Genomic DNA, 19,938 nt, shown 5'->3' with positions numbered 1-19,938 from the left:
AACAAACTTGCTAATGGTGCACACAACTCCTGCATCCAGGTCATTGATAAATATATTGAGCAGAACTGGCCCACGGACTGAGACCTGAGCAACACTGCTGGTGACCAGTCACCATCCAGATTGTTCACTACAATTCACTACTTAATTTTCAGGCGTTGAAAATGCATGCCCTTAGGAAAGAATAATTAAAAAAAAAGGCAGGCTTTGGTTGCTTAGTGAGGTGAGTGCTTAATTTGTGCTCCAGCATTTCTGGCTATCTTTGAGCAGGTATTTCACTTTTGGCCTTAGTTTGCTGATCTGTGTATTGAAGCTATGCTGCTTTACAGAAAAAGGTAACTTTCTGAGATCTAGTTTGATCAAAATGTGAAAGAAGTTTGAATTAGTGTGATGATTATCTTTCTCCCACTGATCTAACATGATCTCAGAGAATTCACTTTATCCTCTTCAGTCTTTCACATTTATCATTGTAGGGCCTGAGGAAGATACAGTAAAAAAAAAAAAAAAAAAGGAAAAAAAAAAGAAAAAGATGGATTTTGATCAAATCTCAGAAGTACTTTTAGAAATGTTTACACAGCCTACTATAATAAAGCTTTCTTATTAGTACATTAATACCCTTGTGCATTAACAGGCAAAACAAAAACAGCAAAATATCAATATTTTAACTTTTTATTTATTAATAGACTGTCAGAAAAAGAGCGCACCTTGTTTTCCCACACGCAAATGTACACATCCAAAACATTATAGTGAAATTAGTGGAAATGCTGGCAACAAGGTAGTAATGATAACCTTAGCACTAAGTATCTAGTTCTGGTAAACTTCTGCAGGTTTTGTTCTACCAAGTTTGTATACAATTTTTCAAACACAATGGGTTATAGCTACAACAGCCATGAGTAAAACTCACATTGAAAAAGTTCTGCATGAACTGTTTCACATCAGCTTTTTTAATAAATCTCTGGAACAGTAAAGATGCAGATATCATAGTGAGACAATATTCTGCAGATACAGGTCTTTGGAAAAAGTAAATCAATAGAATTTTCCTTTCACTGGGTATCGCAGTAGTCAAACAGTCTAGCTGAAAATGATGAAAATGCACTATAAAAGTTGCTTAGGGTTTTTAAAAAGCATCTATTAACTAATTAATGAACAAAAAAAGTTGCTGGTGTAGTTTTAGACTTATTTTGTCTTAATCTTAAAGATTAGGTAAATTTGCTGTTTTTATCACATTTCCCTTGGGAAATGGAAAGCACAATACACTTGTACTGGCATAAATTCATATATTGAAAAAACATGAAAAAAATATGAAAAATGGAGTCTGACTATGCCCACAATAACTGTGGGACCTCTGAAGCATAGGAACACATTCCATCGGTTGTCATAAGAAATTATGACTTGCACATTATGTTGCACAGCATGTTAAATAAATATTGGCTTCTCTGTGAAAATCAACTTCAACGTTTTCAATAATCAGATCTTGTGAGGCATTCACAAGATATTTCATAGCCGGTTTGAATGTATATGGTCTGTTTACATTGTGTTTTCAGATTATGGATTAAGTTAAGGACCAACTTCCAACAGCAGTAAGTAGAAATGAAAGAAGTTACCTTGAAGTCTCAGGGTCATTGTGAGGCAGAGACCAAAGGTGTAAGCACAGGCTCATAAACATTTAGATTACAGAATGAAACCACATAACTTTGTGTGCTTAAAGACTTTTCAAACCTTACATACATCAAGCTAAGAAGGATGACTCGTTAGTGAGCAATCTAATATGCAGATACGTTACATTAATTGTTCTGAAATCAGTCACTTTATATGTATCATGGATTATGCATCTACGTGGCACCATTCAGTGCAGAGTATTTAACGGGTCATGAATCTTCTCCTTAGTTTGTCTGTGTCGATTTACAGGTGCAGCATAAGCAGTAAATGCTGTTCACGAAGGGCCAGATAAGGCATTGTCAAGTGACTCACCCGCAGCAATATCACAAGTCACAGGCTGTGCAGAACATCCTGGTTCCTCATCTCTACTCCCTCACCCAGTGTAACACAACTTGTACCAATACTTTTCATGCAAACCGGGACACATGTACTATCTATACTGCCAAGGAAGCAGGCAGCTAGGAACTGATGAGAGATTTTTTAGTTAATATTTCAAAATAGCTTATTTTTAATTTACCTATTGTACCTAATCTGGACTTGGACTCACTCTTAACATATCTTAATAAAAATATTGACTATTACTGTTGCCTTTTTCCTCCAAAAAAAAAACAAACCAAAACCAAACCATGAGGTACTATTTACCAAAACCATTTAAAATGAAATCAAGGAATGCACATATTCTTTCCATCTTACACTGCAGACAAGAACCTTTACTGAAACGAGAAAATGGTTTTGACTAAACTTCACAAAGGGGAAAGTGTTCAATGCAGTTTTGAGGATATAATAACAAATAATCACTGCTGTTACACTACAATGCTTATCAAAGATTTATTCATTTTTGTAATTTTTACCCATTTGTGGGTAAAATGTGGGTAAAAAATTCATTTTTACCCATTTGTGGGTAAAAAGAAAGCATTTACAAAAAAATCCTTAAAAATTGGTGTTACAGATTTTCAGAACTTTGATACGGTTCATTTACAGAACACTGTAAACTACTTATAAAACATAACAGAGAATACCACCTAGAAGTACTTACAGCTAACATGACAGGGATAGTGCCTTAAAAACACGCAAAAAATCCCTACACACAAGTGGGGAAACAAGTGAATGTGTATTGTCATAGATTTTGTATGTCAAAACGACAGCTAAAGAAGTTTATTACAGCCAAAAGAAAAACTGAAGAGAATTAGTGGTGATATAATGCTCCCGTTCTTATAAGAAAAGCCATATCCCCTATATTATATAACACTGAGCAAAAAAAAATCTCTTGAGAAGCTTAGGAGAATAAACAAATTGCATGCTATAAATACTTTTGAAAGCACTGCTATCTAACTTAATAAAACACATTGCTGATTTGGCATTGAAAAGTCCACTTTGACATTGCTTTACCAGTGTCCTAGAATTTGAAGAGAGGCCTTGAACATCCACCATTTAAAAAAGGTTATAACAGAAATTAATAATGCTATAATCTCACTGACATCAAAGGGCAATTACTGGACAAAAACCTAATAACAGTAACATTTTGCATAGAAATTGGATTATTTTAAATTTCAGATTCCAGATGCTCATTTGCAATATTAATTGCAAATTTATTATCTTTTGAATGAGCTCTTTCAAACTCACCTATAGACTCTAATTCGATGCATTCTTCAGACACATACTGAATCAAACCTACTACAAGATTCCTGTCTTGACATAGCTTTAATGTAGTAGGAAAAAATAAAACTTCACAAAATCCACTTTCACCCAGATTAGTTTTCAGAATAGTCCTGAATAATTTTGCTTGTTGGGAAGTAGTGAGTTCTCCAGCTATGATGAAAAGTTATGTTTTAGAAGCTCTTTTGAATGTGTTCATTTGGGATTCAAGGGCCCATATCCTCAAGCCTGAAAGGTAGCCCCACTTACCCCCAGTGAAGCAGATGACAGTTATTTATACTTTTAATGGTATATGGAAAAATAAATGCTAATTCTCTGTGATTAAATCAAAATGGAGCATAGCATGTTAGTCTCAGCAGGTGACAAAATTGCTCACAGCTTAAAGCAGGTCTGCTCTGATGTTTAAAAAACAATACTTTGCAAGAAGCTTTTCGCCTGCTGACACGACTTTAAATATGCTTTTGAGTATCTCTGCGCTGAGGTTACCCAGATTTCTTTTGCTTCTGTCTTTTCTGGAGCTATTTCTATGTTTACTAGTTCGGTTAATGAGGGGTTACATACCATGAAATCACATCTAATACGCTAATGGGGAGCTGAAACCATACAACCAGCTGTGCCTTCTCAGGTAAAAATAGACCAGTAAAGATGCTGAGAAAAAGAAGGGCCCTTGACAATTCACATAAAGTGAAGAGTTTCATTTGAAAAAAAACAGGGAGATTTTTCTTAAAGGTGTCATGCGAGGAAGGAAAAGGTTAGGAAACACTATTGATGCCCAGAAGTAGATACTAGAGTGGGTGCAATTCCTCCTCTGATGCACACCTTGCTGAGAGAAAATTTTACTTTAGTTTTTAATTCAAATCACAAATATCCCTGGAAAAATTTAAAACAGTGATTTAATCACCCAATGAAAACACCAGACATGCCCAAGTGGAAACCTACTGAGACTACGGAGTAGCAGAACTCCTCAGCCAATTTATTTGTTATTTGTAAATTCTACCTGATCTGCATTGCAAGAACTAAGTCACACTCAGCAAAATCAACAGTGGTTAGTGAAACCACCATCAAAGTAATCTACATATACAGTTTCTACACAAGGAGGGAAGAAAAAAAAAGAAAAAAGAACAAATCTGTCATCCAAGATCTTGAAGCTGTCATAGCAAAAATAAGATGAAAGCTACCAGTGGTGCAAAAATACTTAATTTTACTATATTTATCTGATAATTACTTGATAGTTATTAATATTCATATTTGAAAGTTATCTACAAATGCAGTTTCTCAGGAACGTTTGTTCTTTCCCAATAGAATTGAAAATTACTACAATATCTATCTCCAAAGAATAATTAAAGTTTTAACTCTAACTTGTTTTAGAAGTAGTCACTTTTAGTCTAAGAAAGTGCAATTCGTACATACTCAATTTTCTTTTTGTTACATGAAGGGATGAGTAACTGTATCTTAGGATACAGCTGGGAAATCACATCTTTTGTGAAGATGACGAGAACAAGAATTGCAAATGTTTCCTCTGATAGTTTAGTTACTAAATAATTTGGCATGACCCAAGAGTAAGTTTCCACTTCTACGAATTATGTTGTCTTAGTAAGACAAATGTTTCGTTCTGATATACCTGAATTCTTAATCATTGTGTATCTTGAACAATACGGGATTGCTTTCTGCATAGACATGCAAACTCTCATTTTTGTGATCTGCTTATCAATGAAACCAGTTGACAATTTTCTGCACCAGTTTGTAACCATTACATTTATAAGTAAGCAGATGTAAATGGGGAATCAACACCTAACTGTCCATCAAGGGCCTCCATTATACTTATACTTGTAATACAAGTTTTTTACATTAGTAGCATTTATTTCAACATTGGTTTTCTTTCACCAAGATGAAGGGCAAGTGCAGGGATGTCTTGCTGAAAAGCCAAGCCAAACTATCGAATGACCAAAACATAAAATTCATTTTTTGAAAGTACATTATACTCCTCTGTGTTCAATACTCATTCATAAATAAAATAGCCTTAGTTTGAGTTACCTTAATGGAGTGCATCATGCCTTAATTTCTTCAAGGCAATGGTGGTTTGCGCTACGTATCCAGCTACTGAACCCTTCCGCTGGATTGTGAACTAAAAGAAGTCCTTCAAAACAAAAAAGTAAACAATATAATGACAGGTAGGGCTATAAAATAGGAAGTTCAAGATGGTTCTCTGAAATGATACCAAGAGAAAAAAACCACAATTTATGGCCACCCTATCTGTGAGATGATCAGTTTTCTGCACCTAAACACGGCCAGTAAATTAAAGTGACAATCAAAGCGGACACAAATGATGTATTTTATTAAAAATCGTGTTTTTTCCTGTCACTAAGAATTATGACTAGTGTTCAAAATGTTTTTAAACCTGCAGTGATGCTTTGACCTTAGAAACTGCCCCTGTTAACATGCGTTCCTTGTTGAACCTTATTGGTTCCCTTCACAGGAGCAGCCGCAGGAGCCCCATCAGGACTGGGGAGCGTCACCTACCCGAGGCCACTCCTGCCAGCCACCAAAGCCTTTTGCTCAGACAGGTGTGACACCAGCAACCCACAGAGCTCTGCACGTACAGCACACCGAAGGATTCCCAATTTAACAAAATTAAATAGTCCAAACACAAGAACTATTTAGGATTATATTAATGGCATATAGCCAGGTCCCTGAGTGCACTATTAGGCTTTGATAGCCTTGAATGGCCTTACCTGGGATCTCCTACCCACTGCCTCTGCTCATGGGCCCAGAGGCTGTAGCTCAGCCCAGGCCTGGGTACCTTGCCTGAGCTACGTCATGGTTGTACTCATTTCTAGCCCCGTTTCCTTGGTGAACTTTGAACCTGTGTTAGATGTATCGATGGCTATCTCCCCTCTGTTCCTGACTGGACCTTCTGGAATGACCTCCCAGACCTGACTTGTTACATTACCTTCTCTGATGACCTATGGATGGTTAACAGCAACTCTTTGCAACAGCACCCCTGCCCTGATCAGTCCCCGTGGGACCATGCCATGGTCCGTGAGGGCACTGTTTGTGCTGAAAACAGCATCAGCTCCTAGCTTATCTCCTTAATGGAAGCAGCCCCTCCCTTTTGATACATGATGCTTGTTTGATCTTCCTTCTCCTCTCCATACTTCCACAACTGCTTCCCACTCTTTTTTTTTTTTTTTTTTTAAAAAAAGAAACACAAACAAAAACAACACTCTGCCAAGCCAGTGGGCTCACATCTGCAAAACCAGAGAATGATGATGACCGAAAAACTTAAGAAAAGGCCATTAACAAAAGTAACGCAAATGGTTCCTGCAATCATGAAACAGTTAAGTGAACTTTTTTTTCTGTAAGGAATATGAGATATGGGGATCTGTGCCCTGAAAATATGCAGGAAAAAGGGAGGGTTAAAAGCACACATATAGTTTCTTGCTGTTATGAGACAGAGGTAAGACACAGGAGCACTACATCAAATCTCTTTTTACTGTGATTTTAGGACACAAAAAATTTACACTTGCACGGTCAGGATCATTAACTGCCCTCAGAAGATGCTACTACCCTTCAAACAAAATAAATTCCCCAAGGAAAACCCAAACCACCCCATGACAAATCCGTCTCATTTATAAATACATAGCTGCTAGATAACACAATCCTTTCCTCTCTTCAGTCCACCGGTATTCTCCATCACCCACAGTCCACTCTTCCTGCTCTCCTAATCAGGTGAAGCTGCTTCTGCCTATTCCTGCTCTTGCACACAGCTCTTCAACTCACACCCAGTCAAACCAAAGCACATGAACAGCTGCATACACTTAGGCTGCGGGAATACACATTCACATCCTTTGAAATATGTACTATGTTGCCTAAGAGAAGGAAGGAGGCATTGAATATGGTTTCTGCACAGTCTCTCTCCACAACAGGCTTTTGGCTGTGAAAGATCCCTCAATGCCATGGGTGGTACGAAGACAGTGGGACTGTTAAGAACAACTCTCATCTAGCTGAAGAAACATCTGCTTTCTCCTAGCAGAGAGAGCATATGTAACAGCAAGAGGTAACGGTAATGGTTGAAGGTCAGCTTCTACTACAGAGTTAATGTCAGTTTCCAGCGCTGTTGATCTTAGAAGATCAAAAAGTGGCTATTAGTGAATTAACTGCCAAAATGGTGCAAGCATCAGATGAAACTTCACAAGAGCAGATATGTTTTGTTACTTTCCTACAGTCACAGACAAAATCATCTTCTAAACTAATACAAGAGAATTAATTAATGATGCAGTTAATTTTACCCAGTGAAAAGCAGAATCTTCTCTCACATTTACAGCATAAACATAATTAAGTTTAAGCAGAACTTTCAAAATTAATTCTTATGAAACTAGACACTAAGAATGATGTTGGCTGTTGTGAAGAATGGAGAGTTACTTGTTCCCGCTTTCTACTACCAAAATGAGTCTAGATTCTATCAGAAGTTTGCACGTTAAGTTGTGCAAATATTAAGAAACAAAACATATTCTCAGAAGCTGCATTTGATCCTTCTGATAAAAATTACAGGATAACTAAGGTTGGAAGTGACCTCAGGAAGTGTTTAGTCCAACCTCCTGCTCAAAGCTGGGCCAGCTATGAGATCAGGCCAGGGTGCTCAGGGATTGACCCACTTGCACTGTGAAAACCTCCAAGGATGGAGGCTGCACCTCGCTGCGTAGCCAGTCCCACTGCTTGACTGTCAAAAGTCAGAACCTCTCTTATTTCAATTTGTGTCCATTATCTCTCATTCTTCTGCCATGGAGCCCTATGAAGAGGCTGTTTTCTCCATGACCTCCTTTTAGGTGCTGGGGTGCTGCTGTTAGGTCCCCTGCAAGCTGTATGTTCTCCAGTCTGAAGAAGCTCAGCTCCTTCAGGCTCTCCTCGGTGGGCACATGCTCCAGCCCCTTACCAGCTTAAGGGCCTCCATTCGTTATCAACACTTTGTATTAGAGGACCCAAAACTGGATGCAACACTCTAGATGCAGTCTAATGAGGGTAATATTCACTTTCCTCAGTCTACTGTCTGTAATCCTTCCTTTTAATACAGCCTGGGATGCTCCTAGCCCAGCCTTGCTTGAGACAGCAACATGCAAGGCAGCACATTCAGCTTGCTGTCTACCAGGACCCCTAGATGCTTTTCATCAGAGCGGCTCCTTAGCATGTATTCCTTCCCAAGTGCAGGATTTGGCATTTGTCCTTGTTGCATTTCACAAGATTCCTGCTGGGCCGTTCCTCCAATCTATCTAGGTCTCTCTAACTAGTGGCTTATCCAGTTTTGGCCTCACCTGCAAACCTGTTGATGACAGCTCACTTCTTTGCACGTTGCAGGTTATTGATAAAGCTGTGAAACAGGACAGGGCTCAGGATAGGTTCTTGTGGTACTCCACTTGTTATCAGCCTCCAGGTAGAGTATGACCCACTATCCAAGCCTAGTCATACAAGCAGGGCTTTTTTATCCACCTCATTGTCCAGCAATCCGAACTGTAATTTCCTTAATATAGTACTTCAAGTGCATGCACACTTTCAGATACCTTTACCCATGGACAGAAAAGAACACAACAATTAAAGAACTGCAGGCTGAATCCTATACCTAGCTGCACTGCTAGATCTTTAAGTGCAGCTTGGAGAGTACAACAAAGATGTACTGCTGCCTGAAGAGCTGCGGGATAAAGGGTCTGTCCAAATAATTTGACAGAATACTTCAGTACAAAGTGGGGCCTTCTAAAGTTTCTGAGACCTGTTACTAATCTGCATTTTTGCAGTCTACGTAAGAGGATAGCTCATAGTCTAAGATGCACTTTTTGTTAAAGAGGACTTCTAATTTTCAAAGAAAACTACAATCACTGTTTTGTTTTTGTTACAGCTGTCTTATTGACATGTTTTACAATGATCTTTAGAGGTGAGCTAGATTACAGGATTACAACAGAGTAGTGTGAGCAAATGTTTGATTATATTTAAAGCACTTGCAGAGGCTCAATATGGACACGCAGAATAATTTTTCGTCCAGAAAGTAGCAAGACGAAGTAATTTGCTGCTGAGCAAATTAAGTATGTGACTGAAAAGCCCAAACATTAAAAAGAGTCCTGATCAAAACAAACTGGAATCAAAAGCACATATTCATGAGACAAAACATTTATATTTGGAAGTGCTACAAAAGGGTGCTAGCTAATTATATTTATTACAAAAACTTAAAGTGAATTACAAAAGCCAAGCTCTTTTTAACACACGTAAAGATGACACTCTGATTGCTGCTCCCCTAAGTCATCAATAATTGATAAAAATTAAATCAATGTTAGAAAATGAGAACTATAGCAAAGTATATATTTTCACTTGTTAAAGGCACATTATCTAAATGTAATTTTGTTTTTCCTAACTTGTTCTGAACAGTGATTGCCATCCAGTGGGGAAAAAAGGAGGAAAGCTCTCCTATTCACTACCTTCAGAGGTTCAGTTGGTACCTCATAGACCCTTGCTTGTCACCTCTCTAGTTTAATAAAAATAAAATTAAAAAATGAGTCTGTTTCTTCCACGGTTATTTTCTCAATCTTAGTCCCTTCTCTACACTCAGAAGTACTAAAGTACTCTATGCCTACCAATTTTTAACACAAGAATCTGCTTTTCTCCAATAGCATTTTTTTCTTGCTCTTGCTTTTAGTTTTTTGACTCTTCTCAGAACCTCAAGAGCAGTATGTTTAAGACCTGTGGTTGTGGACTGGTAGCTTCCTGGTCCACTTTTTTTTTTTTTCTTTCTACAAATTTACACATTATTTGTATATAGCCTGCTTAACACTATATTGCTTATCTATTAATTGCAGGATGTGTGAGTGCATATGCACGTTTCCAACCAGTGACGCAGAAGCACTTGTTTTTGCTATTGCTAAGCAAAAAGTAAGAGCACAGTACATGATAATTTACTTTGTATTATGGTTCTCCAAAAACGTGTGCCTTCAGAGAGATACTCAAGTTGACTTTTAGACTGCACAAGGGTTTCTGCTAAGATTGTCCACTGGAAAAAAAACACAACTCCAAACACCTTAGTTGTGTTGTTCTGCTTTTAATTCTTAGTGCAACGCTACTGTTATATGAATTTTAAAAAAAAATGGACACAGATTCTATACAACTGATGAATTAAATAAATGAAATTAAGTCCTTTATTTATATATGTAGATTCATTGATTTTTACTGTGTTATCCAAGAGAAGATTGTGGCTTAGTCTTTTCCTCATTATCTTTTCTGATGAATACATAGCAAAACAGACACAAGCATGGAGTACAGACTCAAATTCAAAAGTACGATTTGCTTTTTTAAGTGGCTCAGCTGGTCATAGTTTCAGAAACTATAAATAACACCATAAAAGGATCAAATCTATAGATCCCAAAAGACCATTTAGATGCGAGCATTACTCATACAATGGGATACTTCCACTCTATTTAAGTGGCTTTTTTCCCTTAAGTTTGCAAGATATAAGATGCAAGACTGCAATTAAGACTAAAAAAAGAAACAAAAACTATTTTATATTTAAACATTATAACATCTTAATACAATTGATCCAAATTTTGAGCTAAGAATAAAATTGCAAAAGTTACAAGACAAACACACATAAAAAAATGTTGCAATGGATGAAAAGTATTTAAATAGCAGTATCAAATAACTGCATTCTCCCCTTACTTGTCATCTTATATTGCCACTAAAAATAGACATTTTCTTACTCAAAAGATCATCCAAAGGACATAAGAATAGTAATATTTCACAATCACTGTTTCATAACGTACTGCAGTACACTTTCATTCAGATCCACAGAATATTACCTGCCGTATCTGTTAATCATTTGTAAAATCCTCTTCCTAGCTCTAATAAAAAAAAAAGTTTCCTTAATGCCAAGAAACTTTTACCATTTACAAGTTTAGAAAAAGAGTGTAGCTGATGCTGCAGCTTTATCATTTATCTCAGGTGCTGAATTAACTGTACAGTAAATAAATAGTAAGAAATACATCATTCAGGAAAAGTCGGTCCCAACTGACTCAAACCCACAGTACCCTAAAAAATAAATTTAAGTACAAACTTAGCTTTTCAACATACAAAGAGTCTCCAATTTCTTTATCTATTTTGGCTAAAGCTAAGGTTCCACTTAAGCATTTTGTTGGATTAGGAACAGATTATTTAGAAGTCTTCAGAATTAGACTCTAAGCTACTTGGCATTTACAAGCCCTTGCATGTGTCTAAAATTGTGTATTCTTTATTCAAATGTAAAGCTGGAAGGAGTTCATGATCAAACATTGTAAAATACACTTTATTTTTTGAGATTAGATCTTGTGTATAAACAGAACAGTAAAAAGAAGCTATGGAAAAAAGTCACCCCACAACCAAACCAAAAAAGCACTTCATGTATTGAGTTTGGAATGAAAGAAGGTTGTTTGTGTTGTTTTGTCAAAAGTCTCAGTGAACTGAAAACTAGTTAAAGCACCAAGTGACAAACTACTGACAAATTTCTCTATCCAAATAACACTGCAGGAAATAAGCTGTGGAAAAACAACCGATTTATACAATTGGATCTTATAATGTGGCACAACAAATCACTACTGTCTCCTATAAGATCCAAATTCCTTGAAACAAGGTCCAGATCAAAAAATCATCTCAATGCCTCTGTCACTGCCAAAGTTTTGACTTTCTTGGCCACCACAGTTCACTCTAAGGATAGATTCATAACAATCAAGGTGAAGGATCATTATTTTACAAATGAGTTAACTGTATAACACTTCACTCTTAGATTTCCTTCATTTCTAGAGCTAAAATAAGACTAAAAAGACAGCTAATCATGCTTCCCTTTTTGCTTTATACATGAGAAAATGGAGGCAAAAATGAAGAGATCTTCTCATCTTCAGGAATGCAGACAATGGTCCCAGTGGACAAGCCTACAGACTGAAATCTGTTACTAGCTAGTCTTATATAACATTGAACTCAAGGTTTGTGAATTATAAGACTAGTAACTTTTTTTTGCAAACAAATATGTCCTGAACTTCAGATTAGCTTTTTTAAAAGACAGTCAAAATTAAATCATCACACTGAGAGTGAAGTTTATTAATATTAAAAATTAGGCTGGATCCCACTCTTCAAGCATCATTGCTTTATTATATCAGCGTTCAGAGAAATCAAGTTTATACAGCCATAATAGCAGCCTGGGTGGCATTACACTACAGCATGTGGGCTGCTGGAGCAGCAGTGAAGGTATTGAATAGAATCTAGCTACAGCTTTTTATCCCACAAATATCATCCTCACACTGCTTAAACTCCCTTGCATGGCCTCAAGGAAGCAGCATGTGGCACCATTAGAATGATGGCTGGCAACTTTTCCTGTGGTATGCTTTCTTTTCAGCATTGTTAGATTAACTTTTTTTTTCCTAAATTAACAACATGACATATACAAAGAAATAATTGAGTTGTTTGAGCCAGGAGGCTTTTTTTTTTATTATTCCATTAATTATCACATACCTACACAGGCAGATGATCACTAAAGATCAATTTTATCTAAAATAAACTCATTCAGTATTACTGGATATCCTCTTCACTTTGGAAAACCAGAGAAATGAAGAGAACATGCCTAATGTAGAGGAGTTAAAAAATTAAATGGAAAATTGCAAAATACTTGGCAAAGCACATCTTCTAAGAGAGAAGTGATTTTCAAAAGGAAATCAAGAGATCATCAGAACAGGAGTCCTGGGTTCTCCATCAGGGAGGATTGCTCAGGGAGCTAAATACGGCTTTTATACTGTTAAATCCCCTAGTGTCAAAAGATTCAAAGCTAGTTACAAAAAGATTGACTTCAACTTTCACAGAAATACAGCACCAAAAGTAAGCATTGTTCATTATCACCACACATTCAACAATTCATTTAATGAACTGATGAAACAACTCCTTAAAACTTCGGGATTTTTTTTCCTCTTTCTACTCCTATTGGAAAATTGTCTCAGAGCTTCCTCAATTTCCAGCATAAGCTGACTCACAGAGAATTTAACCTATTACTTGTGCCAACTTAATCATTTACCTTAGATACAATTTTTTCTGCCTCTTGATCACATCTCACTCCTTCTCTCATTCCTTCTCACTCATTTTCTGTTTTGCTGTGCTACATGAGTCAGCTTCTTTCAGGTTCCCCCTGTAAGAGAGGTTCTCCATCTCCCTGGTCGTCTGAGTACATTCATTACACCTCTGCCACTTTGAATTCATCTCTCAACCTTTAACTGATGAGCAGAGTGTCACAATCCAAAATGAGATGTCACAGGCTCTGATCTCTGTATGCAACTGGCCAGTTGCCCAAGAGCCACAGCCCCAGATCTAATGGGACAGGAGTTACATCCATCAGTCTTATGTATTCAGCAGGAACACCAAGCCTTCAAAGCCTTCCTCATCCTTCAACTCAGCCACTTGCTGTAAGACTCACCATTGCAACAGTTCAGCCTCTGAGGGGAGCAGCCACGGGGCTTGCATGGCCCTGGAGTAGAAGAGAAGCTACAGTAAGTGCAGGGCTACAAAGACGATCAAGGGAATGGAGCACCTCTCTTATGAGGAAAGGCAGAGAGATCTGGGTCCGTTTAGCCTGGAGAAGAGAAGACCAAGAGGTGATCTCATCAGTGTTTATAAATATCTAAAGGGCGGGTGTCAAGAGGATGGGGCCAGACTCTTCTCAGTGCTGCCCGGTGATAGGACAAGGGGCAACGGTCACAAGCTGGAACTCAGGAAGTTCCATCTCAACATAAGGAAAAACTTTTTTTACTTTGAGGGTGGCAGAGCACTGGAAGAGGCTGCGTGGAGAGGTTGTAGAGTCTCCTTCTCTGGAGATATTCAAAACCTGCCCGGATGCATTCCTGTCCAGCCTGCTCTGGGTGACCCTGCTTTGGCAGGAGTGTTGAACTAGATGATCTCGAAAGGTCCCTTCCAACCCCGACCATTCTGTGATTCTGTAAGGTGTACAGGCCAGTGTCAGGGCACACGTTGGGTGCCAGGGCTTCCATGTCTCAGGATGGCAGGGAGAGCAGCAGCCGTGCTCCATGTGCCAGTGCTCACTGCTGCATGGCCATCCACACCACAACTACACTAGCCGAGTCAAATTCACCTCAATTTGAGTGCTAAGTGTAAAACCAAACAAAAATAATAAATACAATGCAGTAATTAAACTGCCTAATGGTACTTTTCAACTTTCACAAAATAATCCATTCTTATAGAGATTGTGGTGCTACGGTTTTGAAACTAGGGTGGACTCTATCTCTCTTCTGTCCCTACTGCTGCAGATTAAGATATTCCCTTCAGAGTGAGGGACCTGCATTCAAACCCCTCCTGTACTCAAGGCAAAGCAAGGATCTTCTTTAGAGCGCCCACCACACTGACATATGAATTTTTAGGATGCCTCATTGCTGTTAGTCTTCCTTTCTGCACTTAAAAAAAAATAAATTAAGAATCCAAAGTACAGAATCCCCCTCAAAATTTATTAGGCCACAGAAAAAGAAAGTATGAGCATAAATTCATAGCCACTAAGTTGCTGAAACATCATATGCCATTCCCGATTGGATGTGAAACTGACTTGGGCTGTAAACAATGCTAATTTCAAGAAAAAACACATTTTGGAGACTGTTAAAGAAAATTAAGATGATTTTGAGAAGCCTGACTGTCAGACACATACATAGAGTCTGGCAAATACAGGAGAAAGCTGTATAAAACTAAAATGTTTTTGCCTTTTCAATCCAACATTTCAGTGTTTTTGAGCATGACTGTAATAGGCAGGATACATCTGCTCACTATCATCTGTAGTATTTCCTATGTATGGCAAGAACAGATGGAGTCTCAGTAATCCTCAGCAGATCTTGCTGAACTATGTTTTGGAATGATATCAAAACTGGAAAACACAATATTTCATGGATTTCATGAATTTTATTGAAAGAAACTTTTTTTTTTTATTATGAACACAGATATTTGAATTGGAGGTTTTGTTCCTTGGATGTTTTACATTAGAGCAGTAAAACGGCAGAGCAAGCAACTAACCGCATTTAGAGCGTATTATTATTTTTAAACTGCTGGTTAAGCAAAGCAGAGGATAAGCACCTTTGTTTGGTTATTGTAGGTTTATGTGTTTCAGTTTCTGTCACTTACTAGTGACACCAGAAAATAATTTTTTTCAAGCGCCTTAGATGTAAGGTACAACACATAGGTATTCCACTGAAGGAGCAGTTCAGGGAATGAAATACAATCCAGTCTATCTCTGTCTCCCTTCTTGTTCTTAGCACAAGGAAGATTGCTATGGGACGCTGGGGTATGACTGGACACGTTTGGGTTTTTTGACTGTTTTTTTTTGGGGGGGGGGGGTGGGGGGGTGGGAGTGGGTGGGGGGGTGTTTTGTTTTTTTATATAAAACAAATCACCTACTCCCAGCAGTTTCATCTCTGGCATAAAACAGCAATTTAACGAGCTGCAAAGGAGAAACCATTTCTGCCCTCAAGTCCTCCATACAGGTGCACCAGGTTGCCAACTTACCATCTGGCTCAATGCAATTTCTATGTTTTCCAGGCAAGAGAAACATACAGCCTCTGTGTGTGGCATTTAGACATAGAGCCTAGCTAAATAAATTAGCATTCTACCAATGCATAATAGCAAACCTTCAAGCAGAACTTAATGACTGTGTGATTACGTGTTCCAAAGAGCCTTGTTACAGTCAATAAAAACCATGTGAAGAATGATGACAGTGTTAGGGGAAGAATACATTTCCACACAGAGAAACGTATAAATTATGGTCACTAAAATTTCAACATAGCATTTATGGTAATCCTTAAAGATAACCTAGGATATCACTGCCCTATATAGTCACAAGTATTTAAACAAACCCAATTCTTTTCAAGTTTTCTGTTTTGTGAACATACATAGGATAGCACATATTTTTAAAAGTGTAATTAGAAGAACAGTTGTCATTTCTGGCTGTTGTTCTGTAACTGTTCCTGTTGCAGCAGATTAAATAACAGATATAGTTTGCTTATGGAAAATAGCTTACTGAAGTAACAAGGTCCTTACAAAAGAAAAATCTGAGAAGTAGAGTCTTGAAAGGAGATATTACTAGGTAGAGAAACACAAAGAAACCTTTTCTTTAACCAATAGAATAAAGTATATAATTCAAGATTCTGCACTCAGAGGAGTTCATGATGGGGTTTTCCCACCTAGAATATAAACTTGGGTATTACTTCACATGAATACAGCAGTACAGTCCAAGACTGTACTCCTTAGAGATGAAAATTTTGGAAACCCAAAGCCAGCATGACTGTAATAGCTGCCCATCTATTTTTACTCTTTTACTTAAAGTGCTTGAGAAGCGTATGCTGATAGAATATCATCTGTTTGCCCAAGGTTTTCCCCCAGTTCTTTACTTTATTCCTACTCCAAGACTAAAAGATCTAAAGCTTGCAATGTGTCTTACCCTATCAAGCTATCCTAGACAACTCAGAACCCTTTCTCTAAAGTTGAGCAGGATTTGCCATCCATAGTGTCGCGTCCCCTTCAAGAAAACCTCTCCCTTTTGTTTAGGAGAAATCGCAGCTGCACAAGTACTATGAATCTTCATCCAATGCACTTCTTCCCAAGTCTTCCTCCACTCTATTTTGCTCACATCCTGTTACTGAGTTTTGGGAAAGCCAATTTAGCAACAGCAAGTAAGTTTAACAGCAAGAAACTGTTATAAGCGTAGGAATTGTTGGTTGCAATCCAGTTAATACTTCCCATTTTATCATGCAATAGTTAAAATGGATTTTGCAATTTTCAGAGTTCCTTGTCTGTTTGAATGCGTAGAAACCTTTTTAGCACGAGCCTTGGGTTGCACTAAATAACTTTTTATTAACTCATAAACCATGACAGTTCCTTGAAAAGCTTGATTACTATTCAGACTTTTCCTTTTGAGTCTTAAAGCAACTTTATGGGGAATAATCTAACTATTTAAGAAAACATCAGGCTTGGAAATTTAGATGCAAATTTTTTTCAAAATGCTTACTAGTTGCTTCATTATGTGTTCTAGCTTGATGCATCTTAAAAGATGTGAACAATCACCACTATCAAATCAGGTATACATGTGGTATTCAGCATTATGACCATTTCTAGAAAGATTCTTTATGTACAGTGAGGTAAGCTTTTTTAGTACTGCAGCAGCAGTTAAAATGCAAGCTAAGAACTTAGCATTTAAAGTAAACAATACTTGCAGGAATTTCCACAAACTTTCAGACTACTGGACTAATCTAAGTAGCAACTAATAACTACAGTTTGCAATAGCTGCTGTAGCAACTGTTCACAGAAGCGTGACAAATATCATTTTATAGAAGTTTATTCAGAAAGCAAAAAGTATATTTTGGTTTGCCACTGCCTTCATTATTATAAGACAACATATCTTAACAATTAATACTCTCCAACGGCTTTTCAACAATCTTTATGAAGCTAGCTGATCTAAGTCTAGTTATTAATTAACAAATAACCATCCAGTTTAAAAAAAGAGACACTAATCAAATCAGAATTAATGGGTTTGAAGACTTAATTGCCGCTTCATTCGAAACCCAGCCCAGCGTTTATTAAACTGATGATTACCTCTCCTTTGTCCTCAACAGATTTTGAATCAGGATATCTATCATTGCTCCTTTGTATCATAGCTGGCCTGCTCTAGCACACTCTGAGAAAAGCAGCTTAGGCTGTTTGCTTCTGCTCTTTAACTTTTTAGAAAATGAAGAGGTTTCATTTCTATCTTAATGAGGATTCCTTAGAAGAAGGCAATCTGCAATATGTAAACACCCAGGACGTCTCCTTCCATTTTAGTGGCATGTTCGCTAGACTATAACCATGTCTTTATTGATCTTTCTTTTTCTTGCCTAGTGAGTCTGGCCATTTGGGCTGCACAGACCTACCACTTTACTGGCAGCCCTTGAGTTAAAAATTTTTTCCCTGAGCTAGATCATACAATTTTCAATTCTCTCAAATCAGTGATGGAATTGCAGAGCTGCCAACACCTCTGGGATGCAGGAGAATTCACAGCATACACAGTACAACCCAGCAGTACATTATTTGTATGGATGCATCTATAGCCTGAACTAATAAGAATGCCAGGTCTTAAGTTGAACTGTCTCCCGTTTTCCAACTGACACTCCAAAGCATTTAATGGGTAGTATTATGGATACAAAAAGGAGGTCCACGAACACTCTGCATGTTAATAAAAAAAAAACAAAAAACCACACACCCAAAAAAAGCCAAATATATTTATTTGTGTGTGTGTGCTTATCCACATCTATCTGGCCTCCTTGCCTAAGAAGGCACGTAGAGCCCACACATAAGATATGCTTCGTGTCCTGGTCTCAGTGGCCAGTCCAGCCCAAACCACAACATTTAGAAGTTAAGTTTTGCACAGACTAACCTGTATGTGCCCAGGTCTTTCATTGGATTAGAGTTACTACTGATCTTGTTACTATTTTTCCCCTGCAGTCTCAGTTAAGTTAAACAACTGTCTAAATACCACATCATGAGCTGCAATTTCGCAAAAAGAAATACCTAAAAGGAAAGTTATTATCATTAGCAAGCTCATTGAAATCTTTTTGTAAGAGAGCATGAAATTAGAGAAAAGATTAAGTATTTCTTACTTCAAGTGACTAAGCTGCAATAAGAAATTAACCTTGTTTCTGCCAACATTCATTGTGCTTCTTTCACATACCGGTATTTGTTTAAAAACCGTGACTGTTGGGTACACCAACAGTGCAATCCGGTATTTTTAGAGCTATTCCTAAGTATATCCAGAAATCTTGTGGTTAGCATGTGAAAGCACAAAATAATTACAGTAATTTCACTTAGAAAAAGATAGACTTCCCATCTCCTCAAAATTCTACCATACGGTACAGATTTGCACACTATTGTGATTTGACATTTCATTTCTGTAAGTTATTTGAAGGCCCACAAATTTTTTCTTTTCCAGTTATAGACAGCATTAAGGAGTTGGATTTCAGAAGCATTCAGCATTCAGGTCTGAACAATCAGACTTCTTTAAAAAGGATTCAAGTTTGAAATGAGAAAAGACAAAGCACTATTTTTTTGTTGTTGCTAGACCTTCATTTGCATGTGTGCAGAATACCTAGTATTCCTCATTAATATCAGTTACAAGACATGTCAGCCTATGAATATTCAGAGGACTTCAGCAACAAGAAATTCACTGCAGTTATCCAGGGAGCTCAATATGAAATTAGAGACTGAACTACTTAAAACAGCTTAAAATATACAATTTCAAAATTGAAATTGCAATTTCCTCGCTTTCTGCACCATTTAGAAACAGAAAATTGGCTTTGTGCATTTTTTTTTAACTTGAAAAAGAGCTTTAGCAAAAAGATAACACCCAAAGAAAATATTGTAATTTAAAATTATGTTCTGTGGGACGTCATCCTGATTTAAAAAGAAAAATAAGAAATCCTAAAATGGTTAACTTAACATTTGGGAAACAATACCTACAGAAATTGACTGAGTCCAGGCTTTCAGCTTAGAAGAGCTGAATGAAATCAATTGCAAGCAGGGCTGGGGGGGAGCGGGGGGGCGCAGCAGAGGGAGGGGGTA

At 37.5% G+C, this 19,938-nt stretch overlaps 1 protein-coding gene across 3 annotated transcripts in view; it reads right to left on the bottom strand.

The window, feature by feature from the left end:
* The window catches only part of KCNIP4 (potassium voltage-gated channel interacting protein 4), a 339,234-nt gene that overhangs the window by 135,226 nt on the left and 184,070 nt on the right, over positions 1-19,938 (bottom strand). Inside the window, exon 1 of one of the 3 annotated variants that reach the window (XM_054203580.1) lies at positions 5,347-5,451. The exons of the other annotated variants lie outside the window; for them this stretch is intronic. The gene's annotated coding sequence lies outside the window, so the exon portion shown is untranslated. Of the gene's footprint in view, positions 1-5,346; positions 5,452-19,938 lie in introns of those variants that run through there. 3 annotated transcript variants of the gene reach the window in all.

The sequence above is a fragment of the Rissa tridactyla genome, chromosome 5 (genome assembly GCF_028500815.1).
Source record: "Rissa tridactyla isolate bRisTri1 chromosome 5, bRisTri1.patW.cur.20221130, whole genome shotgun sequence".
Taxonomy (NCBI): domain Eukaryota; kingdom Metazoa; phylum Chordata; class Aves; order Charadriiformes; family Laridae; genus Rissa; species Rissa tridactyla.
Note: the sequence above shows the minus strand (reverse complement) of the source record. Positions and strands in the feature narration are given on the sequence as shown.